A 26,860-nucleotide genomic window follows, 5' to 3' on the forward strand; every position below is an offset into this window, starting at 1 on the left:
CCACTGCTTTGCTGTTTTAAAGTTTCACCAGGAAAAGGGTTTCTGTCACTTAGAAGTGCTCAATCTACGGCACACAGGCTGTGCTTGGCTTGCCAAACCAACTCGTCCTGCCCATGGCCTGTCTCTGCATCTGACCTTTCCACACAGTTGTCAGTAGCAGAAATTTCAGTAAGATTTAACCCAAGAGCCTAAATGCTTACAAGCAGAAGACGAAGAGGATTGAAACCTCACAGTTTCCTCCAGAAACAAGCTCTCTGCTGTTGCAATTTCAGTGTAGCTCACAAGAGGCAGCAGATACATTTCCAAGAAGAGTTCCTACTTCCATTCATCCCATTTGCATTATGTGTCTTGCTTCAACACATCTAATTACTTTACACAAATTACACAGTCTAGCACTCTTCCCTCCAAAAGTCAGAGAGAAGACCCAAGCAGATGTTAGTAAACTGTTCCACAGCTGGTTTGCACTGAACTGCGCAGGAAATTGCTTCTAAATAAAGCAAAGCAGTAAGGTAAGGCAATACTGCTACTAAATAAAGCAAAGCAATGCAATGATGCTTCTGGTTGCTTTTCATGCCTTAGGAAGCCTCACAAAGCTTTACAGATGCAGAACAAAATGTTGAGGCATTAGGACGGGTCTGAGCTGAAGGTGTGCGGTCCACCACGAGGTCTCTCCAACACCCACATGCGGTATGGCACACTCTCCAACTACAAGATTGCATATTTAAATAAAGACACTGCTTCTCTAATTGAGCAACTATCTATTTGATAAGGAGCAAGGAATCCTTTTATTTACCATCAGGGTTTTTTTACTATAGGGAGTACAATTAAGGGAGTGCCTTCAGTTATCACCCTGCACTCAGCACATGCTGCACGCAGCCTCCTGTTTCCTCTGACTTTTCTCTGATGTTTGCCTATTGCCACTGAGGCCAAAAGAGCCAGATGACTCAGGGTACCCGTTGCCAGCATACCAAACTGGGTACTCAAAATAAATAAATCCTTACATAAACAGGAACCAGTTACAGACACTTTTTACATGGTTTGCCTAAAGTTACACAGAAAAACTGTGACAGGGAAGAAACTCCAGGAAAAGCATCATGATTTTTGTGATCTCTCAGCTCTCAGGCTTAACGCGGCCTTAGAGGATTAGAGTCTGTTCCTGACTTTTACCTATGAGGAGCCTTCCAACTTCTGTAACACCCACTGCCTCTATTACATAAGGCAGCTTTGATTTTAAAATGCCCTAGATATATCAAGATAAACATCCTGCACAAGTAAGTGAACAATAATCAAACACAACAGAAGACAACCGTAACTAAGGAATACAGCATAATCGTCATACACGTCAGGGATGGGACTGAACTGGAACCTCAGTTCAGCATCTTCTAAATATTTGATATTGCAGCTTTAACGTTGTTAATGTAGCCCCAATACATAAAACCAGCACTGAACACAGGTTACATACCTTAAATCAAGCAGAATTCAACAGTTCTCAGTTACTGACACTTGAGTCTGAGAGTTACCCAGGAAATCAGGAATTATAATTACAGAGGCTGCCAGAATTTGGCAGTGAGCATTTCTGAACGATTAGTTCTCACTGAAGGGATATTAAGAAGCTGCTAAGACATCAAAGTAGCTTAAGTACTGTCAAGCCAACACTGTACATAATTTCATTCATAACAGACCTGAGAATGGAAATTTTCTTCTCTACACGTTCCACTTACATCCCCAACAGTGTTACACCCCATTAAACACTATAAAAGGATGATGAGGAAGAAGTACAAAGATGAAAATGCCCAATAAAATATATACTTTTACAAACATCATCAGAAAGTTTACAACACACAAATGAGCACAAAGGAAAGGATAAGGGCTTCAGGCTCACACCATTTATTCAGCCCACAGACCAAGGAAAACCAAGCACCACGTAAATAACTTTTTATCACAAGAGGAAACATCTTCTTGCCTAGTACCCAGGCAGCACTCTCAAGCAAACTAAAACCGTATCAAAGTATTTGCATAACTGAAAAAAACTAGTTTGAAAAAGAATACAGAATTAGGAAATGTTTAAAAGAACTCTATCTAAAAACATTAAAATAGTTAATCATCAAGCTTTCATCGTCATGCACTCAGGCACTAAAGCAACAGCACTCGTCGCTCAGCAATTAACAAACCAACCGATAATTTGTATTTTTCAACACCTCTGTTGCAAAGACCAAAGTTTACTCCCACCATACCACAGTCAGGTAGGTAACCCCCAGCCTCCCTACTCACGCTTTGCATTTGGAGAACACTAGAAATCACCTTCATAAGCCAGTAGCTCTTCTTTTGCAATCTCACAGCTCACCCGAGTGCTTGAGGCAGACTGAGCAGACAGGTTTCACCACAGCCCACCCAGGATTTATACCACACCTGGGCCCTGCAAGGTACGGAAAGAGCTAAGCCCACCGTACCTAGCTTTTACACACAGCCCTTTAACAAAATGCACAGGCAAAGCTGCATTAATTGAAGCCAGCTTCTGCAGTTTATAGACTAGACCTATGTATCACAAAGCAGCTCTTACCTGCAGCAGGGCCCTCCGCCTGACGCAGCAGGCAGCCCTGTCCAGGTGAGCTGCCCGCCCCTGTACAAGGCTTACCTGTCCAGGTGAGCTGCCTGCCCCTGTACAAGGCTTACCTGTCCATCGCTAGCTGCCAGCTGGTGAAGCAACCGGATAAAAGAAAACACAGGCAAAGGGAGCAGTGTATTTTCCTCCCTGGTCTGCAGCAGGTAGAGAGCATGCCATGCTCGTTTTGCCCAGGGAAATAAAAGGCAAAGCACAGGCACTGTTTCCTCCCCCTCGGTTGGGCCGCAGCAGCCAGCGGGCTCTTGCTGCTCCTGCAGCACTTTGATCTGCTCGGGCAGGAGAGCAGCTTCAGACACCTCTTCGCCCTCCACAATGTGTGTTCAACCCCCAGGCTCCTGGCAAAGGGCTGGCACTGTTTTCCCGCCCTCAGCGGCCCTGACTGGCGAGGCGCAGCGCAGCCACCAGTCGGGGACCGGGCAGCTCCCTCGGCCTGCGTTCCTTTCCCACCTCAGGTGCGTGCCGTGAGGGAAAGCGTCAGACGGAAACACAGCCACGGTGCTGGTACACTGCAAAAAGAAGTATATGTCCCAAAATAAATATTCTAAATGAGAAAGCCACTTTCTCTCACCTCAGTTGTTCAAACTTCGCCAGACCTCTACAGAAGTACTACGGCTCAACAACATTTTCATTTACTGCAGATAAAACATTTAAGCTCAAAAGCAGGTCACAGTATCCTTGGTGTTTGTCTGAAAAATACTTTAAATCCAAGTTTTCTGTCAGAAAAGTAAATCCAGCTAAAGATGAGCACAAGATGAAAAATACAGTGCCTTTAAAATATATCACCACATGAGCCCTGAGGACATCTAAATCAACGGTAGTACTGGTGATATGAAAAGCATTCAATAATTCAAGCACTCTGGGCCATGTGTCAGCCTTAACTACAGATGAAAGTTATCTTTCCTTTTTCTACTTGATCACTGGAGCAGGATTCCAGTTAAAATCTTATCTGATAAGTTTTCTTCTTTGTAAAACACGACGTAGGCCTCGAGTGACTACTGCACAACCAAGCAGTTCAGAAAATCAGGAGATTGATCAAAGGACGCATTGAGAGTGGTCTGGTGTCCACAACATGCCACCTGCGAGCCTCTGACACTGGCCACACTGTATTTATTCCCATCCTCAGGTGTAATATGAACTTTTGAAGACCAGGAGATGGACAGCTGGTAAAGTTTCAGTCTTCTCCACCCCTGGCCTCATCGAGTCAGCCATTTCACACAGCCCTGTGCTCCACACACCAGCAGTAGCTCTGAGAACAGCAGAGAGATCTCCAGAAACTCCCAGGCAATAAAAAAATGAACAGCAAAAGCAGCACCCACCCCTGCCGAGGGATCGCGCGTCACCTGCATGGCAGCCAGCTCCGGGGCACCATTTCTGCGCTATAAGGGAAACAGATCAACTGGCTCCCCTACGCCATGCCGCAAACACTGGGTTGCTTCTTCCATAAGGAAGCCTTCCTCCATAGGGGAAACTGTATCAGCTGATTTAAAATGCAGTAGGATATAAATATTTACCTGGTCAAGGTTCAGTTTGCCTTTCTTTTTTCTCTTTACTCACCTGTATGGTGTTGCACATCATCACACTGTTCTGGCATGCTTCCCAGTACTGTGAATGTTAGTTAAGGACCATCGGTGTTTTTAAACAATTTAAAGTTGAGCATCCCTCACCCAAACACCTCACTGAAGGAGAAACAAACATTTTTATTTGCCTGTAATGAAGCTTAAGACCACTTCCGCAAGTCTGCAAATAGCAGGTCAATGAAAGATGTATCTGAACTACTCCAAGATGCTCAGAATTTTCCTCATGAACATAAATTCAAAGTTCACAGTTCATTTAGTTGACAACATTCTACAAGGCTTGGATTTGGGGTTGTGGTGGTTGTGTTGTTTTGGTTTTTTTGCTGTATTTAAATAGGTGAAGTTTCAAATATTACTTCCTTTGTGCGTAGGCATGCTAAGTTTAGAGCTTTTGGTTTTTATTTTTCTCTAATTTCACATCAGTAAGGCTAACTTAAACCTAATTCTCTTGAAAAGTAAACATCACAGAAATGCCCCACTTGTATCCAAATGCAGGTATAAACTGGTTTTGTCCTGGTTAGCTCCCTTAAATTTCCTTTTCACATGTGAAGTCAGAGGCTCAAGCTGACTCCTAAACCAGCAACATTGCACCCCTTTTCACTTTCTTTTTACATAACTCATTTCTCTTCTTCACAGTGCAGGTACATAAAAATTCCACTCTTTATTCCCTCAGGACACTTAGTTGGGGTTGTGGTGGTTGTGTTGTTTGTTTTGGTTTTTTTGCTGTATTTAAATAGGTGAAGTTTCAAATATTACTTCCTTTGTGCGTAGGCATGCTAAGTTTAGAGCTTTTGGTTTTTATTTTTCTCTAATTTCACATCAGTAAGGCTAACTTAAACCTAATTCTCTTGAAAAGTAAACATCACAGAAATGCCCCACTTGTATCCAAATGCAGGTATAAACTGGTTTTGTCCTGGTTAGCTCCCTTAAATTTCCTTTTCACATGTGAAGTCAGAGGCTCAAGCTGACTCCTAAACCAGCAACATTGCACCCCTTTTCACTTTCTTTTTACATAACTCATTTCTCTTCTTCACAGTGCAGGTACATAAAAATTCCACTCTTTATTCCCTCAGGACACTTAGTTTTAGCACCTTCCCCACAACACAGAGGGATTAGGGTTTACATGCACAAGGTGTCAGCTCTTCACTGGTGGCCAGAGGCCACTGTGGGGCCAGCAGGACCTGATCAATCCCCATGTGTGCCAGAGCAGCACAGTAACTTCCCACTCCCCACCTTTGAAAAGAGATTTTTACACCATGAAAGGTAACTTTAGCAAAGTTCACTTCAAAACCTCAACCTCAAGTGTTAAAAAAAGAAAAAACCCTTAAATAATACAAGTTATTACATTTAATCTCTTCGGGGGAAGTGGGGAATGATTTTGTGATTAAGGACCTACTGTGGGGCTCAGGAGAATTAGTTCAATTCCAGGCTCTGAAACAAGCTTCCAGATTCCCCTGGGAAAGCCTGTGCAATCTCCTATCTCACATGGACACCAGCAGGGTAATTTGTAAGTGTGTGCAGCCCTCAGTCATTGTAGAATCAACAGCCAAACAAATGCATAGGTAGGAGTTAGGCGGGCTGCAATCATTTTGAGGACTAGTTAGCTATCCAAAGAGGCCACTACCATTAGACTAGCCCTTACCACAGAAGTCATACTTACGTTTTTAAAAACATATTAGAGGGAGTCTTGAAAAAATAGTTAAGTTATAATATAACTTATTCTTGGGCTGACAGCTGGTTCCTAATGGTTTTAGCTAATGCATTAAGTGAATGAAAAAAGCTGCAAGATAAAAATAAGTTGGCAGCCCTTGCAGAAAGATACCACTTAGTTCTCAAACACAGGACTATTTTCCACGGTTTGTGCACTGCAGGGGAATTTTGCTCCATTAAGATCTATAGCTGGTATCATTCCTTGGCAAAATTAAATTTATGAATTGATTTAATTCATAGAATGAATAAATTCAATAATGAAAACTCATCTGACAACATGAGTTACGATAGAACAAATCAAGCAAGCACTATCAGGAAAAATGTAATACTGAAGTCACTGTGTAACCTTCTAGACCGCAAAGTGCTCCAGTACATAATCCACAGTGAAAGCATCAGACAGCCTGTCTTGCAAAAAGAACAAAAAGGTTTCATTACTCTAATATACTGACTGTGTGCTTATCAGTTCTTTGCTACTCACTATCAGCAGAAATTTCCCCTACAATTATGAAGAACAGCTGTCATGCATACACCCATACCAGAAATAAAATAAAAACTACTTCCATTTTTGAAGACATGGCAATAATTTAGAAATCTGACTCCTTTCTGAAAAAGTACTGTGCCCATTATGATTGCAAGTAACACCTAGGATGTATTTAATGCATTACAGAAGTTACTTTCATTAACTTAGTGTGCTTCAAAGAGAAAATAGTTAAGATGTATATGAAAGTAATTGCCTCTTTCAGAAGGTAGAAAAATCCACATAAAGTTTCAAGATCAGCGTTTCTGGTGTTGTTTCTTCATGTTCAATCTATAACCAATAATTTAACCTTGATATTAACTATTTTTGCAGAGCATTACCATTTATTTTGCATGTATTAAATCCAAGTACACTTGAGATTTCAGTAGAATGGCTGTTAAAATATTTTTTAAATCTGGTATTTGATTGGCTTGTATGTATCTACATGGCAAGATGGTTCCTCACATTAATTTACTTGACTGCTTTTCTAACTACAGTTGTTTCAATATTTTCCTTAATTTTTCCACTGTTACAACTTCAAGTTATAATGGAAATGAAAGCAGTTGAAAATACAAAAAACCAATCCCAAGCAAATGCAATATTCAAGAGATCAATATAAAACTGTTTCAAAGCTGTCAGTTATTAGGTGAGCAAGTAACACCAGCAATTCTCATTGAGGCTAAAGTCAGTCCTTTCACCTTCATCTCTCTTCTGTATGGTAAAACACGAAAACAACTGGTGGACTTTCTATTAATTTAAATAAATTCCATCCATCCCATCCAACATGCACTGAAAGCCAGGTCTGACTGACCTGCCCATTCTAACCTGAATAGTCAGATGAAGTTGAATCACAAAGTGAAATTGGTGACAACTGTGTAAACCAGGTAACTTTATTTTGTGACTGTTTAGCAGCTTCTACTTTAAAATTACAAAAGGTACAACACTGACATTCACGAATATTTGTTTTAGTAGAAAAGCCTTGTTAAATTTTTCAGAAGTTCTCACAGGCTGGAGCATGACAGAAGGTGTGATGCATGTGTGGTTACAGGACTTCCAATATTGCCAGTGGTGTCAACAGCGTCTTCTTCGTTAAGCTTCCCATCGATGCTATACTGGTTTAACACAAATAGCTGTGACAAAATACAATAAATACTGTAAGGCAGAGTTGTAGTTTCTGTTTCAGGGCACCCTCCCCACATCTACTTATATCTAAAAATCAATTCCCTTCTTCCATCCATGAAAGGCTAATTGCCATCTCAATTTTCCATTTTACTACATTATCAAACCTAGTGATTTGCTGGAAGCTGTTGATTACCTCAAATAGGTAATTTAACTTCTCACTTCAATGCAAAATACAGTCCAATACCCTATTCCTTTTAAGTATCACACCTACCTGAATCAGGTTTCAGGTGAGGGCCCACTGCAAAGCTAACATACTCCTCCAGCTGATACTGTGCTGCAGAACACCATTAAAGTGAAAAGGTATGCCCTGTCCTAGTGTCTGGTGCAGAATCACGTACACCCAAGTTACCACTGATGGATGCATGTCTTGCAGATTCTTGTTCCTGTCCAGGCAATGTGTTTCAGTATGAATTGGCCACATGCCTCTTCCTTACATCTAACCTAAATCATCCCTCTTAGAAGTTACAGCAATTCTATCTACAGTGAACACAGAAAAATTTGCCTCTTTATAGCTGTGAAAGAATCAACCCATACCAAGAGGAAAAGCTTGGAAAAAACCCACGATTCCTCTAATAATCTTTTGTAGTTCTGATAACACCTTTCAGATAATGTCAGCTCACAGCTATCGCACAGATAACTCCATAGCACTGCGCGCCTAATAAGCAGTAAAAACATCCACTTCCCTTTTACAACTAAAGCAGCACATCAGTATTTTTATATATTATATGTTGTATATCTACCTATAAAACACAGGGATGGCCAATTACTCACACATTTAACCATCATGCTTGGTTATTACTGTAACTCCTACCAAGGAAGAAAAGCTTTACTCCTTAAAAAGGCTGAAAAATACACTCAAAGCAACAATCTGCTTCCCTTGCAAATCAAATCAGTGTGAAATGTCACTTGTTTGTTCCTCTCTAAACACTGGCTTTCTGCTGAGTACAAGCTTAAGCTAACTCTAAGCCCCTTCCCTCTTCTCCCTCCCCTTGTGGCCATGGCTGCTCCAAAACCTCTGCTGTAACACAACAGCCAACTTATTGACCAACACCAAGAAGCTCTCAAGTACAGAAAGCAGCTCTGGCAGGCACTGTAGCTAGATTACCAGAAACCATTACCTGCAAGAGATACCAGTCACCATGGGTCTAATCCTCTTAAATGAGTGGAGAAAATTGTTTTCAGTGTGTCATTTTCCTGCTACATGTCTACAAAACCAAAGGCAAAGCCCTACAGAAGAGTGAGCTAGCCTTCCTATGGGCCAGAAGGTTATTTCCCTCTCAAGGTCTGCAACCCTGCAAGCAGGGCACATGGCTGCTTAGTCATTAAATACTTAATTTAAGCTGATTGCAATCTATCTTTTTAAGTCTACTCAGTGAACTATGGGGATCCAGAAAGTTATTCCCCCCCCCCCCCCCCCCACCAGTTTAAAATGAGAACTTTAAACTAAAATAGTACTGTCAGACAATTAGTTATTTACAGTTTATCTTTCATTTGTTTCTCCAGTTGTCTTAGAAATCAGGCCTTCTTCTCTCCCAAGAAAAAAATATTTAAATTGTGAAGTATGCATTGTTTTTATTTTATATCTACAGTAACCTAATATTTTCCCTATCCATTTTAATTCTAAATACTGTACTTATAAGTTACATTATTGTATTTCTACTACTGTGAATAACATTTCATTTTGCTTGGATGACAACAGTAACAACCACATAGGTATCTACATGCTAACTACCCTGGTCATTATGAAAAAGCCAGAGAAACCCACTGCACTTGCATTCTTTAGAAAGCAGTATCTAATCATTTCAATATAGAAACAGTAACCCTCAGGCCAAGACAGGCTTGACAAAAGATGGCCCTTGTTTTAATTATTTAAATGACAAAGTTCTCCTGCTAGAATAGATGTATGGCTGTCAGCATCAGGAAGGTTTTAACTAGAAGTTATTTACAGTGATGAAACCAAACAGCTATATAGCTTTGTCTCTCACACATGGCATCAGCAAAAGGCCAGGTGTCCCTCCAGGCAGTGGTCATTTTGCAGGTTGATGTCAAGAATATCCCAGAAGTCCAAATCCTTTAGCAGGTGCTAAAAGAAGAGGTGGAAGATTGTCTTTTGCATTTGGCAGTCCTGTTTGGAAGTGGATTTTTTTTTTTTTTAATTGTTAAGCCACTTTTGTTCGCACAGGTCACTCTCTTAACTGTGAGAGTCTGAAAACACCAGGCTTAAGATAGTGACAGTTACCTATCTGAAAACAAGTGTAGAAACATATAGAAGCAAGCACTGCAGACAAAGCAGTGACGCCACACACCAACAGCTACAAATGCCTTCGCCTTTATTATTCATAGTGCCCTACTTTAAAAGATGTGCAACCACTGAGCTTAAGTATAACCTTTCTGGTGTATTTTTAAAAAGGCTGAAAAATACACTCAAAGCAACAATCTGCTTCCCTTGCAAATCAAATCAGTGTGAAATGTCACTTGTTTGTTCCTCTCTAAACACTGGCTTTCTGCTGAGTACAAGCTTAAGCTAACTCTAAGCCCCTTCCCTCTTCTCCCTCCCCTTGTGGCCATGGCTGCTCCAAAACCTCTGCTGTAACACAACAGCCAACTTATTGACCAACACCAAGAAGCTCTCAAGTACAGAAAGCAGCTCTGGCAGGCACTGTAGCTAGATTACCAGAAACCATTACCTGCAAGAGATACCAGTCACCATGGGTCTAATCCTCTTAAATGAGTGGAGAAAATTGTTTTCAGTGTGTCATTTTCCTGCTACATGTCTACAAAACCAAAGGCAAAGCCCTACAGAAGAGTGAGCTAGCCTTCCTATGGGCCAGAAGGTTATTTCCCTCTCAAGGTCTGCAACCCTGCAAGCAGGGCACATGGCTGCTTAGTCATTAAATACTTAATTTAAGCTGATTGCAATCTATCTTTTTAAGTCTACTCAGTGAACTATGGGGATCCAGAAAGTTATTCCCCCCCCGCCCCCCCCAAACAGTTTAAAATGAGAACTTTAAACTAAAATAGTACTGTCAGACAATTAGTTATTTACAGTTTATCTTTCATTTGTTTCTCCAGTTGTCTTAGAAATCAGGCCTTCTTCTCTCCCAAGAAAAAAATATTTAAATTGTGAAGTATGCATTGTTTTTATTTTATATCTACAGTAACCTAATATTTTCCCTATCCATTTTAATTCTAAATACTGTACTTATAAGTTACATTATTGTATTTCTACTACTGTGAATAACATTTCATTTTGCTTGGATGACAACAGTAACAACCACATAGGTATCTACATGCTAACTACCCTGGTCATTATGAAAAAGCCAGAGAAACCCACTGCACTTGCATTCTTTAGAAAGCAGTATCTAATCATTTCAATATAGAAACAGTAACCCTCAGGCCAAGACAGGCTTGACAAAAGATGGCCCTTGTTTTAATTATTTAAATGACAAAGTTCTCCTGCTAGAATAGATGTATGGCTGTCAGCATCAGGAAGGTTTTAACTAGAAGTTATTTACAGTGATGAAACCAAACAGCTATATAGCTTTGTCTCTCACACATGGCATCAGCAAAAGGCCAGGTGTCCCTCCAGGCAGTGGTCATTTTGCAGGTTGATGTCAAGAATATCCCAGAAGTCCAAATCCTTTAGCAGGTGCTAAAAGAAGAGGTGGAAGATTGTCTTTTGCATTTGGCAGTCCTGTTTGGAAGTGGATTTTTTTTTTTTTTAATTGTCAAGCCACTTTTGTTCGCACAGGTCACTCTCTTAACTGTGAGAGTCTGAAAACACCAGGCTTAAGATAGTGACAGTTACCTATCTGAAAACAAGTGTAGAAACATATAGAAGCAAGCACTGCAGACAAAGCAGTGACGCCACACACCAACAGCTACAAATGCCTTCGCCTTTATTATTCATAGTGCCCTACTTTAAAAGATGTGCAACCACTGAGCTTAAGTATAACCTTTCTGGTGTATTTAACAGAGCACACTGACCTGCAGTGTTACTTATCTTAGCATGAGCAGACTACAAAGTAAAACTCACCCCAATATTAATGTTAACCTGCACACACAAGTTAAAACACCAACTGACAAATGAAGTACAATTGGTATGGATTTTATTTCTGAGTGATTTTGTCACAACAAACATATTAGATGTCATCTGAGGCTAGCTCTAAGCAAGGATTTAATCCATGACCATAATGTAGGTCACTAGTTTTAGTACAGTTTGTGCCTAATTTTCATTCCAAGGAATCAGACTCAGCACTAACATTGATAGCTGTCAAGAGCATGCATGTGGTTCCTTTTTATATTACCATTTAATAAAAGAAAACAATCCAATTAAGCAGATGTTACAATTTTTACTGACTTCCCTATTTATGTCAATCATTAAAGCAGTATTTAATTTACAACAACACACCATACTCTAATCCTATGCATCAAGGAATATTCATGTTTAAAAACTGAACCGCCCTCACTGTTTCTGCTGCCCTTTTGGTTTTCAATGAGCTTCAGTAACTCAAAAGAATTGCAACCAACTTGGTAACTAAAAAAGAAAGCTTTGTAGAATGGGAAAAGTTCACAACAGGGGAGGAAAAAAGCCTTTCTAAAATAGCCAGGTGTTCACCTCAACTCATACCAACTTCAAACAGATGCAAGGACAGTAGTTGAATCAGTTTTCTGACTAAGGACATAAAAGATGAGCTTTATATTTTTATGCTTTTACAATGTTAGAATGAATTCATTTTTAGCTAAAGAATAGTATACTCCCCTACTCTCCTATTCTTCCACATAAAGTTTGCTCTGAAAATAGCATGGCTGACTTCCAGTCTTTCAACTATTATTTGATCACTGCCAAATATTTGCAAGTTCAGATTTTTCCACATCCCACCCATCTACTTGATTGTAGTTCATGTAGTATCTACTATGTTTTGTTCTACTTTTGAGTCAATGTACTGCAGCAAGTGAACAAGTCAGTCATGAAAACTGAATGAATTACTTTGAAATACAAAACTGAAAGTATCAAAGAAGAGCCCCCCCGGCAGTCTATCACCCAAATGAAGGTTTAACCTGAGGAAGGGGTACCTGGCCTAACAGAGGAATCCTCCTTGGCAGTGAAAGAAGTGGAGGTTTACTTAAGGTACGGCTGGCAACGCTTGAACATGGCCTTGCATCCTCATGACACATTCAACTTCAGTTGAAGAATCAGTTTGTTCAAAAAGGCTTAGTTTAAATGAACAAAAGTGGTAAGCAATTCTTCAAAAGACATTAAGAATGTGCAAGTAGAGGCTTGCAAGAATCTCACTATCCCCTTATCACAAGGGGATCCAAGAATTTTCCAGACGGTAGCTCCTAAGATTGAAATGGCATAGATATTCCAAGTCTATAATTTATATATGTGGCTGGGTGGGTTTTTTTCTCCCCCTTTTAAAGATCTTCTGCTGGATTTTAAACTTATTTTAATTAAGTTTATACACCATTACTGAATTTGGTTAAACTAAGAGTTGCATTCTGCATAATGGACTGATAGATATCACTAACTTAAATGCATTTACATGTACAGTGCTATTAAAACTTAAATACTCAACAGCATTAGCAAATGATCAAAAATACTCACTTTGCAACCATAACCTGTGAGTGCAATTGCCCACTAGGGGACTTTTGTGTATGTCCTTATAACACAAAGTTCTGTGAAGAACATATGCACCCTACATAAGGATGCACATGAAGACGCACACTGGCATTTCATATATGAAGTTTTGATCCCTAGTGCCTATCATTTATTTACAGATTATTTATATGGAATTTTATATGGAATGTACCCAATCTTATATCAGATTTAAAAGTTATATTTCAATAGGAAAAAAGTATTAATACCTTCCATCATTATCTTTTTTGGTTTTTGCATAGTCACTTACTGAGTTCAACTCCACACAAGCCAAGTATTTCCCTGCACTTAACAGAAACATGCCTAATGCCCAGAGGCACACTGTACGTCTCACAGCTCCCACACTAGGCAGTCATCTACCAGATCAGCTGCCATGTGTGAAACCCTGGTACACTCCTGTTGCTCACACTCAGCAAATATATTCCCAAAGTCTTTAACTGCAAGAGCCAGTACATCCTCCACAGGCATGTTATGATGCACTAACAGAGAAGATAGCCAGCTTTATCAAGCTTGTGTTTTCATCCACTTCACACATTTACAAAAAGATAGGAAAAAAAATATAGCTGTTTAGTCTGCACAATATAACAGATTTTTAAAGCCCTAAGTATTAACATAGCCCTACTGTAGCTGCAGAGGTTAGTTTTGATTTAGCACCAGTATATTAACTTAATTTGAAATATAAATTACAACTTTTAATTTCTCCTTTCCACTATCAAAACATTATTGGTCATTCATGATCTAAAGCTAAAACTGAGATAAGAGTCCCAATGTCATATGAAGACTTTCACAAATACCTACACCTGAAATAATAGGATTAGTACAGATTTTTCTCTTAATTTCATAGTATTTTCTACCTAACTGGAGAACAGGGCAGTTACTTTCCCTCCAGAAGAAACTGCCTTTTTACTATTGTGTTCTTGATACAATAAAAGAAGCAAAATTTGTACACTTACAATAAAAAGTTCTGAAACAAATACAGATAAAAACTTTAAGATGGATTTTGATTCATTTACATAGAAACAATGCAAGGAAGTAACATTTTAATTCACCAATTTCTACATAACTTCCTACCATTAATTATATGTGACAGTTTGTTGCTGCTTAAATGGCATAAAATGCATGCAACTGAGGACAGATATTGGATCACTCCATGTATTAGAAATTAATTCATTGAACTATTTCAAAGCTGTCTCATTTTAACTAGGTCAAATTCTGTTACCAAGGAGTGCAATAAATCAGCATTTAAGATTTTAATGGGTTGAAAGAAATTCAAACTGCAGTTCTGGATGGGTACTATTTTAAGTGACATGTCTCAAACAAGCTAAACTTTCTTTTGATAGAATAATGAAGCATGATTACAGTGCAAGAGGAAAGTGCTACATTGGGCTGTTCAAGAATACATAACCATTTTTAACTTTTTGGAGTGCATGTGTGAGATTTGATTTATGTAAGTTATTTTATTTCCACCACAAGGAACACCAAGTTCTTGTACTGATTGTCTATAACTCTGGCATATTCCCCTAATGAAAAAGTTTGTTATACACAAATAAAAGTCTGTCATTGTTTCCCATTGCTGTGCTGTTGTCACCATCTTGATACTTGTGGCTTCTGGCACATTCAAGTCCAGTGTTGAGGTATAAAAAACCCCACAAACCTGGTTCATTGATCAGATACACTTTCTACAATATCAGGAAGTAACTGTGATCTCTATTTTAAGCCACACAGAGAAAAATTTGAAGTTATTTGTTAAAGTGTAGTAGGAAGCTGTAATATACATAAAAGGAAGTTTTAGTTAGTGATTCCTGCTTGATCATGTTTTAGTGCTAGATTTGAGTGAAATGTACTAATTATTGAAATTAGTTGTATTTAGCATTTGATTCTCTCTCATTATCCTAGTATACCAGAAAATATCCAACTGAAAAGAATTACACTGGCATTAGTATAATTTTGTTAGTAGCCCTTTTTTTAAAAAATACTGAAGATAGATGGCATGAAAATTAAGAGTAGTAATCCATATGTTCTGAGGATAGATGCTAACATTTATCCTTTAAGAATTTTACTGATATCTGATTTTCATCTTTTATGACTTGGAAGATCATGTTTCTTACTGATAGCAATATGGAGAGATTAAAGTCATAAGCTATGTTTGCTTCACCAACAAAAAACTTGCTAACACTGATCCTGAAATTACCCATGGGACAGTAGACAGTCAAGGAAGAGCTATGGCTTATTTTTCATATACTGTAGTACACCTACTTTTTTTTAAACAGTTCTGAAAGTTTCATTTACATATTAAAGCAACATACTTGTGCTTAAAATAATTGAAAACAAATTGATTTGTCGGCTTCAATTATTTTTAATTGTTTCCAAAAATTAGAAGCCAATTTACAACCTGCTCTGGTTAGCCCACATGATCGTTGCAGTTCAGGCACATTAACCAACCCAGCTGCAGCAGCTGTAGTTCTTCCTATCTGGATTTCAAGTCTCTCTACTACTGACTAAACATTTCAATAGACCATGATAGTGGCAGAGAATTTCCAACTCATTTGAAAAGATTATGTACTACTACACTTCTCTGTAACACTCCATGAACTGAAAGAAATTGCCTCATGTATTCCCAATCATGTTTCAGTATCAGAAGGGGATATGTCAAATATGGAGGTCAGTGAGGAAAAAGGGAATTAAATATTGCATTTACAGCACCAGAATTGAGTACAAAAAAGGAACTGTCTCAGCTTAAAATAATTTTATTGATTCTGTTAGATGTGTTAAGGCAGAATATATGGTCTAGGTTTCCTGTAAGTTTCAAATGCATTAAATACATAGGAAAGTGATACCAATAACAAATTTGGTATAAAACACTTTACTACAGGGAAGAAGATAAATGGAAGTTAGAATATCAAAGCAGCAATAAGGAATTCGAAGGAGCTACAGTTGAGATGTGCAGTTCTCTAGATAGTTCTCTTACAAGAGTGAATTCTGTGTATTTGAATGGTTAGATCTCTGTATTCAAGTTGACCCAGCTTACCTCCAGAAGATGAGCAGCAATATAATGAAAGCTAACTCTTCTCCAGGATTCATTTGTCTTCCATTTAACAGAATGTTACTTTAAGAATTCATTTTTTCCAAATTGTTCTTCTAGTTCTGCTTCAAGTACTGACTAAGAACTAGAGACTAGACAAAATAAAGTTCTTTGCATTTGAAAGTCCTTTTTACACAGCCAACTTCCATTTTCCCCTCTGTTGGCAACTGTGAAAGGAATCTTTCACATTAGGAAGGTATCTGACATGCATCAAAACCTGCAAAGATTACTCAAGCAAAAATAGTATCTGAAACTACTTTTAGTATGTCTAGATTGAGACCATAAAACCCAACCAAATACTGCAAGGTGGCCTTTGAAACAGAAAAGAGGAATTATGACTGGATCAAGATCAGATGTAATTCTCAAGGCAATTTTCTAAGAACCTAGACAGGTCCTTCATGACTGTCATCCTGCAAAGCCTGGGAGATGCACAATAGATTTTAGGACTGGCTAGAAGTATTAAGGAGGTCCAGAAACATTAAATAGGCATGATCTTCAAACGTTATCTACACATTTGCAGGATCACATTTCTGAATTGGGTTACACTTACCTATGCAATTGCTGACTCTGTAACAGAATTAGCTGAAAAAAATAATAGAAACCTACTTTTGCTCCTTGCTGATGGCAACAATGACAGTCAGAAGGCATCTAATTTTTTCTGCATCTGCTGGTAAAACTGCAGGTATAGCTTCTCTCTACAATCATCCCTGGTGCAGTCACCTGCAACCAAGTGAAAAATCAATTAAGCAACAGCACAGACTGCAAAGCTGTAGAACATCACCAAGTCTTCATTACTTCACCATTTAACAATACTGTCAAAAATGATAAAAATAGTTCTTCGAAGCAAGGCTTTTTCTTCCCTTTACTTTTTCCCTGAGGAAATTTGTTAGACATGCAATATGACATAAGAAACATGGTTAAACTTGGCTGCAGACTCTTCAGAATTAATTTACTGAGAACAGCCCATTCATCTATTCCAGTCCACAGAGGATTATTTTTGTCCCATTCTCTCCTGAACTTTCTTCCATTTTGATGCTGGGACTCAAAACTCCAGGGGAAGGCAGTGAGAGACTAGGAAAAGCTACAAGGCTGCTTTTTGCTGTAGCCAGACACTAGGAGCTGAACTGGAACATTTTTCAGCTATGTTACAGAACACCTTTCCTAAATACTTTAAGAGCCATGTTGAAAAAATACCCACCCTGGACAGAAACCAACATAGGAGTCAGAAATGAGTTTGCTTGCCTGTCTCCAACATATACCTTCCAGTCTTTTTGAATCTGCAAAATATACATACCTCACAGTATACTTTGCACTCCTTAAGTAACTCAAGAGATTTTTGTGGGTAAGCATTCATTCTCCTCTTTAGCTGAGCGCAGCATGTTCACACCACTAATTCCCAACTGCAAACCACTTCCAGCTCCTTGTTTCCAGTCACATATCACATCTCACAGCCCCACCCCAAATAAATGGACACTCAGGAGCTCAAGTCCCAAGAAGTAAGCCTGGCAGTCACAGCCAGCTCTACAGCCTCAGAGCCAGATAAATCCACTGACTGCCAGAAAAGATGATACAGTAAACAAATCTTTCAGAATTTTGCTTTGGTGCAAGGTGGTAGTAATACAGACCATCTACTGACTATTACAATCCACACCTTCCACTTCTGCTCATTTCAATAACTGCCTGAATTTTTCACTGACCAAGGATCTACAGCATTTTATTGGCATGACCTTCTCAAAACAAATTAAGAGGCAAATAAACACCAGGAGAAACAACAATTGTCACATTCTGCTAAACATTTTTCTGGAATTAGTCTTCACAATCTTCCTAGCAGTCTAAAAGGAGGAATAAAGCAATGAATATAATTCCAGGTCTATAGCTCACTGACTTGCCTGTGCAAAAAAAACCCCAGGTAGTTAATCAAGCAATAGCCTTCTTGTACCTTCTTGGAAGAACCCACAGACTGAGCACAGGTAAATCCATAAGTGGTCCTGCAATTCAATCAGCAATTACTCCACACACAGATCTTCCCACATGCTACAACATTCACATCATTCGTTAACTTGTCCTAGTTATCATGGTATTAACAACTTCTTCAGATAGTGACAGAAAACACTTCCATAAATATTCTTTTCTACCCTGAAGTGAAGTACTGTGTATTTTTGCCATTGAGTTCTATCAGGCATTAAACTTTTCCTCATATTCCTACACTCAGCTTCTTTCTATTATCCCAATCCCCTTTTATTGGGCAGATTTCCTTATACAGCTAATGCAAATACAGGTCTCATTGTCAAAACCTTTTTTCCTTCCACCATGGGAATCTATGGTAAGCAACGTGTATTCTTAAAGCATCTGCCTTCCCTGAAGTTCCAGCATAATGGCCTGTGACAAACATCTACCTGGTCTGCTGGGAACTCAAGAAACCCCTGGTGATACACAAAAATGCTGCAGTAGAAAACCAGACCAGATATCTTTTTCACCTAATTCTAGTGTAGCCTGTAATGCAAGCTCCTCGGTAACTGGCTCCTGCCATACTCCCACATTTTATAAGTTTGTTGGACTGCACCCATATATTCAAATGCAACTCATGTTCTCAAGTGTGCTGCCATATCTGGACATACCTGCCAGCTTTCCCTGGGACGTGGTACTCTTTCCTCCTGGCCATGACAGGCCTTTTGCTGCACTAAGAATGAATCTTTCTCTATCAGCTTTTAGAGTACAAAGCAGAAACATGCTTATTCGGTGATCTACACCACAATTTCTGTGAGCGTCATTCAGCAGTTCAAGCCTCAACACGTATCCCAAATGCAAAGAGTGGCACCTTCTAAAGATAACCAGAGAATTAGGATTCTTCTATAATGATTTAAGGCTACCACCAGTAGACCTTGAAGGGACACTGAGGGATATTATGGACTTATCTGTCAACTGTAGACAAAAGTGCATGCTTTAAGAAGGAATGGGAACTAGTGGCAATTCTTACCTTTTTAGGAGTACTGCTGTATCACACCAATCTGTCCCTGTCGGATGCTCATATTGCTGCCCAAATAGCTCTTTGAAGCTAAGAAGAAAACATGTTTTAAATGCACTCGTCTCCAAGTTAAAAACAAAAGGCCAGTTCATACAAGACCTTTTTTCTTCCATGCTTACGGAGGGATTTAAGAAAATAAGACATATTTTTCAAAATACTAAGTGTAAGGAAATGCTGCTAATTCACCAGGACTGAACTGATGTAGAAGACTGTTCCCTGCAATTCATACAAGCTCATTTCACATTAGCAGCTAGTGCTTTTCTTGCTGTTCTACGTCTTCTGTTTCTCCCAGCATCTCTAGTTATCTCGCCCCAGAAGTTTTCCATATTTTATGGAGATATAAAGCATCCTTTCACTAAATATATACCAGGATAATAAAATGAGGTTTTTAAAATCTATTTTGTGATTTCCTAGAAGGGTAAAAGGCACATAAGCCTGGCACAATGTTTCAACCCTAGATTTTAAATATTTTAGCCTTCCTTAGAAGACTACCTTCTTCAGCACTGAAACTTCTCTTTTAGCTTACAAATTTAAGGACTTAATCAAAATTACAATATTTAAGACAACTGGCAAAATCATTAGCTGCACTTCAAGAAAACATATTTTGGCACGAGATTACTCCAACACACCACCTACAGACATCTGTGGACTAGCCAGTTAAATCGCTAAAGAGAACATATACTTTAGTCCTTTTGTTCTTGAAATTAAAGTATCCTATTTTGAAAGCCACTTTCATGCTTTAGACTGTAAGCACTTGCAAGATCTTTGGTAAACAGACAAGACAGAATGGGGGAAATAAAGCCTTATATTACATCCCTATTTTTTATATGCATGTATTTTTATCCCTATTCTACAGATTGGAAAATCAGCACTAACTGATGGTTATTTGTGATAATTATTTCTAATAGTAAAAAATGGACAGGTATTTCATATGGTTATTCTGATGTTTAAAGTTATATTTTGAGTAACAATTTAAGCCAAGAAAACACATTTAGAGATGTAAAAAAATACTTTAATATCACAGGTGAGAGATCAAGTTGCAAATGGAAGGCCAACCTGTTAAAGTTAGGCCAAATGCAAGTCAGTTGTGCCCAGTACAATGATATCCTGTCAAGCTGCACATCTCATTCTTTTAAGTAACTTATTCATTAAAAAGCCTCACTCACCTTCCTACAAGACTCACTATAACAAAGGTTCTTAAAGGACCACATCACCTAATCCCATTCCAACATTTTTCTAAACTGTATGAATTACAAAATAACATGAAAGTTACTCAACCGTAGCTTGAGCTGAGTTAGATGTTAAAACTCTTGAAAACTTTTCTTCAGGCTTATTTTGAGAAATATAAACTATGAAAAAAAAGTTAGAAAATAGTAATTTCCAGGCAATTTGATTATGTGTTCAGCATCTAAATAGATAGACTTCATTTTACTGGAGATTAAGTTTCCCTTACCACTAATAGAAAGAAAAAATAAAGGAAAAGGTAACTAATTACAAAATCCTCAAAAACTGCAGGATGACTCTAGAAAATATAGTATACCCACATATGCATTCTGAAAAAGAACAGGAGAAAAGCCCTGTTTGTTCTTGAAACAAAACGTAACAGGGGACAACAAACTTCAAAAAATAAGTACCCAGAATCAAGCCATATACCACAGAAGTTGTCAACTCAAATCATTACAAGAACATTCACTCTTTTTGCCACAGACAAACTCAGTAGCCAGGTACCCGTAACAGACAGTGCTTTGGAATTCAGTCTCATAGAGCAGAGTCTAGAATCTGGTAGGCTTTGAGGCATGAGAATTTTCTTAGATGTTTTATTTATATGACCAGATGTGCTGGTTTTGGCTGGGATAGAGTTAATTTTCTTCATAGTAGCTGGTATGGGGCTATGTTTTGGATTTGTGCTGGGAACAGTGTGGATAACACAGGGATGTTTTCATTACTGATAAGCAGTGCTTACACAGAGTCAAGGCCTTCTCTGCTCCTCACCGCACCAGCAAGGAGGCTGGGGGGGGGGCACAAGGAGCTGGGAGGGGGCACAGCCAGGACAGCTGACCAAAGGAATATCCCACCCCATATGAATAAGCAGTGCTTACACAGAGTCAAGGCCTTCTCTGCTCCTCACCGCACCAGCAAGGAGGCTGGGGGGGGGGCACAAGGAGCTGGGAGGGGGCACAGCCAGGACAGCTGACCAAAGGAATATCCCACCCCATATGACATCATGCTCAGCACAAAGCTGGGGAAAGAAAGAAGGGTGGGGGTATTTAGAGTGATGGCATTTGTCTTACCAAGTAACCATTACATGTGATGAAGCCCTGCTTTTCTGGGGACAGCTGACCACCCACCTGCCAATCAGAAGCAGGGAATGAATTTCTTATTTTGCTTTGCTTGTATGTGCAGCTTTTACTTTAACTGTCAACTGTCTTTATCCTAACCCACGAGTTTTCTCACTTTTACTCTTCTGATTCTCTCCCCCATCCCACTGCAGGGGAGTGATCAAGTAGCTGTGTGGGGCTTAGTTGCCAGCTGGGGTTAAACCACAACACCAGATGACTGTTAAAATGAATATATATTCCTGCTATAGCCATATAAATATTTTTCTGTTAAACACATAAGATGTTCAAAGCCTTAGAATAATCTCTATTTATGCTACTGAAAGTTTCTTACCTATTCAGATCTTCAAAGTCCTTTGAACAATCATCTTGGGAAGAATGACTTTTGACATGATTTACAAGGATTTATACTAAAAGATGTAAGAATATGAGGTTAGGTATACATTACCAGAAAAATCTTTTAAAAGCTAGAATAATCCAAAGTATTAAACAATGATAAAATAAGCACATTAACATGTTTTCATACTGTTTGTTTTTTAGAGTGTCATTATATCAAATAAGAGTGATGTACTATTTCTCCTCTACCACACTTTCATTAAGAAACTCTAGGGAGATTCGAAAAGGTCATGTTTCCTTGCTTGGGTTTGCCTAACCAACTGAACGCCTTATGATACACTATGCAGCGGCTCAGTCAGTTCCTCCTGACATTGTTTAAAGAAAGCCTGAAGAATTACATTGACATCACAACAGTCACTACAAAACTTTGCAACCAGTGTGACATTTTATGCCAAGATTTCTACTTACACAAGATCCTTCTAAAGCTTTTGCTTCATCCATTTCCCCTTGAGTAAAGAGGTAGAGAACAGTTTACAGTAGGAAGCTGGGATATGTTGCATTTTATTTATGCTAATTGCTGGACTTCCCAAAGATCATATGTTCTAAGACAAGAGACTTATAGAGGATCATGCAGAGGAAGATTATCTAATGCATGTATTAATGCAAACAAACATTATAGCCCTAGGGGCATTTGGTTTTTTTTTTTAAAGGTACCGATAACTTAACTGAGCACAAGTGATGGAAGACAAAGAATCCATTTAGCTTCTGTATTTTATCTAGAAACATGGCGTTTTCTCAAAAGATGATTAACCAAAGGTCTCAAGAGACATTCTCCCACTTCTCTGGTACAACTGCAATACTATAGCGAGAGGACCAAGAAAAGTTCACTTAACAGAGGGATTGTCATGTTATTTCAGAATATGCTCTTTTGGAAGCAGGTATGGAACACAGCAGTGTGAGAGAAAAAACATAACCAGATTTGTGTGCTTGTGGTTATTTTGTTTATTTTTAATAAGGAGCACTTATGCTTGGAAGGAATCCCCCGCAAAAGTAGTATCAAACTTTAAGAGTACAGGGCAAGCAGACAGCTGAACACAAACAACCCTCAAAGCACCCGTTGTGAATAGGATCAAGAACTGAACAAAAAATGCCCCAAACATGGTTGAAAACAAAAATGAACACAGCATATCCTGGCAAGCCAACAGGGTATATGGCTCATCATTTCAAAAGCCAAACTTCCTACTCTCATGTCTAGCACAAAGCAGACGGAGCAGAAGAGTTCAAGGCAAGTGAGAAGATGCCAACTTTCAGGAAGCTGCCAGCCACATGGATGTAGCCATAACAGTACTACAACCTGTCCTACTGTGCTCTGTACCCTTCTCAGGTGGTATTAACACCTTTGGGCTACAAAGCCCAGTGGTTACAGCTGCCAAGCAGGGAGGGAGATAGGGACATGCCTGTAGGGAATGACCAGGCAGATAGGAACAGTGGCCTTACCACCTCTCAAGGTCTGTCTGCCTACAGTGAGGATGACAGATTTCAGTTTTGGGCCCTCTACATTGTTAACAAGAGTTTGGCTCTCCTATGAACCTTTATTATCATGCAATATCTTTGCCATAAATCTAAGACTAAAGTAAGATATCTGTGTTCTAAAGATGTAACTTTCAACCTGAAAGTCAATAAAAGAAAACAACTTTGTCACTGATTATCATATTATGAAAGACATTTGAAGAACTAAGGTACCCTTGAAAACAAGGAAAAAGCAGATGAATACATCTCTTCCTTCTCAGCTTTTCAGAAAACCAAATATGAAGTGCAGGAGAACATGAGGAATAAGAAAAGGCTGGAAGATAGTACTTGGGAATTAAACAGGATGGACTAGGAACTGGAAGAGTCGAATACACACAATTCAAGACTGAACAAGCACCCTATCATAATACAAAAACATGACAAAGTAATGAACAAGTTGCTGAGGGAGCTTTGTTTAATTTGATATTATATGCTTACTATCCAAAGATTCAGTTTTTTCATATACTGCTTCATAGCAACATCTCAGTTACATATTATTCACTTCAGAATACACAGAGCCCGTCTGGATCTATGCCTGGGCTAAAAGTAAGAAAGTTCAGAGGTTAAATAATATTGAAGACAAACAGCAAAGAAAAGTCACCACAGATTAATAAAATACTGTGCTAATTAGAGCACAGAACTTGCATGGCATTCTTTTAGGCTAACCCAAATGTGATAAACTAACAAAAGGAACTAAGTTATCTTGGATACAAGAAGCCTGTCTTCCAAAGCACTATAAGGAATAAGAGGGAAAGTTTTACTACTCCTGTCCAAAGTACCTAAAAGTACATAAAAACCTTATTCCAGTTGCAGAAAAAAAGCAGAAGATGACAAATTAGCTTTACAGACTACTGAAATTCAAGCCATTTTCAGCATCTCAAGCCATAACTTCAGTGTGGCAGAACAAGTTTCAAACTACGATTTTAAGAAGTGAAAATTGATTTTCTATTACATATCAGGACATACACAAATTGTGTATTTCTACACTATGCATACATTGTGTAGAGATGATTCTGTGGATTTTGCTCAGATGGTCAACAAAAGGCTTTCTCTTTTCTGCTGAAGATGCTGCTATTTGACAAAGCTCATCTTCCACAATAAACTTTTAATGTTTTCTATAGGCCTGCTACAGAAAATGTAACAGGGAGAAAATGATTTCTGATCAGAACTTTTTTGTTGTCTAAACCAAGAAGAGTATGGGTCTTCTTACAAAAAAAACACAGTACTTCTGTGGATAAATAACATTGCTCAGGGAAAATGGGATGGAATGACAAAAAAAGGACAGTTCCTTGGTAAGATTTTAAGCTTCCAAAATCTACTTAGAAAAGGAATAAGGCATAAAACACTATCCTCATATCACTAAATATAAGTTAGGATAATACTTTTCAAACTTAGAAGGTAGTTACTACAATAAACACATTTATAGAAATACAGGATTAGCAAATTCAGAAAGACTGTTTTTTTTAACAGCCTTAAATATTAACACAGTGTCTCTGAAGTAACATGTTGCCTCAAGAGGGAGGGAATGTTTAGAAGGAAAATGAGCAGGAGAAGGCTGGAAATACAATCAAGCTAAGAAACAAGTGACCCATCCTAATTATCTCTGATAGCAGATGCTGCTAACAGATGCTCTCACATTATGCTCAAAGTACAGCTGTGAGAACTGGAAATAGATACCAAAGATGCTAAACTCAAAAAGATGCATCCCTTGCACCTCAAAGAGAGATACTCGAGATATCATTCTAGGCTGACAAAGCACATTTCTTCCAATCATCTCTGCATTATGAAGCCATCCAAATGTACACTAGGCCCTTTTGCTTAAGCTGTTAATTTTAAGGCTTCACGGGTGTTGGTATCAAGAATTATTAACAGAATCACTAACTCCAAGAAACAGTTTATTCAAGTCATAGTTGTAGCATGATGACAGTTACATTGCTTTGTCTCATTTACCTTAGCTAGTCTCCAGTCAACAGACTTTTACAGAAGAGAGTAAAAGCTACTTGGAATAAATCAGGGAAATACAAGCATTTTGAACTGCCTGAGAAGTTTTACATCACAATCAAGAAGGGAATTACAATTTAAGTAACTCAAGGGTTATTGCTCTTGGAATTTTTTTCCTGATGAAGGTTCAGCTCTTAAGCATCACAAATGATGAAAGTTTGAATAAAAATCAGCTTTAAGATATCTGTATCTTTTCAGAAGTAAACCTAACAAGCTAGAGCAAGATAAAGAGATCAGCAGGAGATCTGCATATCAACAAGCTCACAGAATTATAAATAGCCTAGTGCAAATTACAATTTTCTGATACTGTCAGGATGCTAGAAATCTCCAAGGGCTACACACAGCACTCTTTTTCAGAGTAGCATCTAACTTCTTGGGGCCTGATTTAAGATTCTACAAACTACAAGAGGCTAGTTATATCAAGGCAGAAAACATCTACCTCCCACGCTCCAGTCTTTTGATTCAGTGAAATATTCTAGTGCTAATACCTGCTATAGTCTCTATCAACAGTCAGAATAAACACCATTGAGGTGCTCAGCCTTTCCACATAGCTAGCAGAATTCCAACCACCACCAGTGGGAGCATTTCTGTTGGTTTTTTACACTGGCAAAGCTGGTGTAAACTTTCTAGGCAGAAGCATAAGCTGGACTCATGAACAGAAAATACTGTGCAGTCATCTACATTCAGTAAGCCATCAGCAAAGCAAAAATAACTTAAGACTCTCTAGAAGAGACAGTTTTTTGTGATTACACCTAAAACCAGCAAGACCAAGAAGACTACAAATCATGTTATCACAACTTTCTTAAAGGGAACTTGCAAAGTCCTTGTGCACAAATAACACCCTGCCCACACGCCACAGGAGAGAAGTGACACCACATCCCACCCCTGAGAACACTGCAGTTCTCAGAGGCTGCTTTCAGAGGACCACAAAACAAAACGTACTGGACCACAAAACAGCAGCGCAGCCTCCAATATCAGTTAGCTGAAAGCAGCTGGGGTACACGTACAGAGGCTTGGTCCCCGGAGAGCTCACTCGTCAAGCCACCCTGTAACTCGGAAAGCTTTCATTTGGGAACAGTAACAGTTCGGTTACCTCTGCATCCTAGCTGGGACAGCAGGGGAGAGCAGTGAGGGCCACGGGATCACGATGGATGATCTTTGTACGTCCAACGGGACTCTTACAACCTATAAAAAACCGATCGTGAAGCACTGCTTTTGGACACTCGCTCTTTCGGATGTTACCGTC

At 38.8% G+C, this 26,860-nt stretch overlaps 1 long non-coding RNA gene across 1 annotated transcript; it reads right to left on the reverse strand.

Moving 5' to 3' along the window:
• Positions 1-7,321: 7,321 nt before the first annotated feature.
• On the reverse strand, positions 7,322-26,850 carry LOC118452173. The gene is made up of 5 exons (XR_004841847.1): positions 26,708-26,850; positions 22,043-22,118; positions 19,325-19,402; positions 16,954-17,067; positions 7,322-7,554 (listed from the first exon to the last, which is right to left on the reverse strand). It is a non-coding gene; the product is annotated as an uncharacterized LOC118452173 (long non-coding RNA).
• Positions 26,851-26,860: the final 10 nt, after the last annotated feature.

Source organism: Egretta garzetta, unplaced genomic scaffold (genome assembly GCF_000687185.1).
Source record: "Egretta garzetta isolate BGI_Z169 unplaced genomic scaffold, ASM68718v1 scaffold314, whole genome shotgun sequence".
NCBI classification, from domain to species: Eukaryota; Metazoa; Chordata; class Aves; order Pelecaniformes; family Ardeidae; genus Egretta; species Egretta garzetta.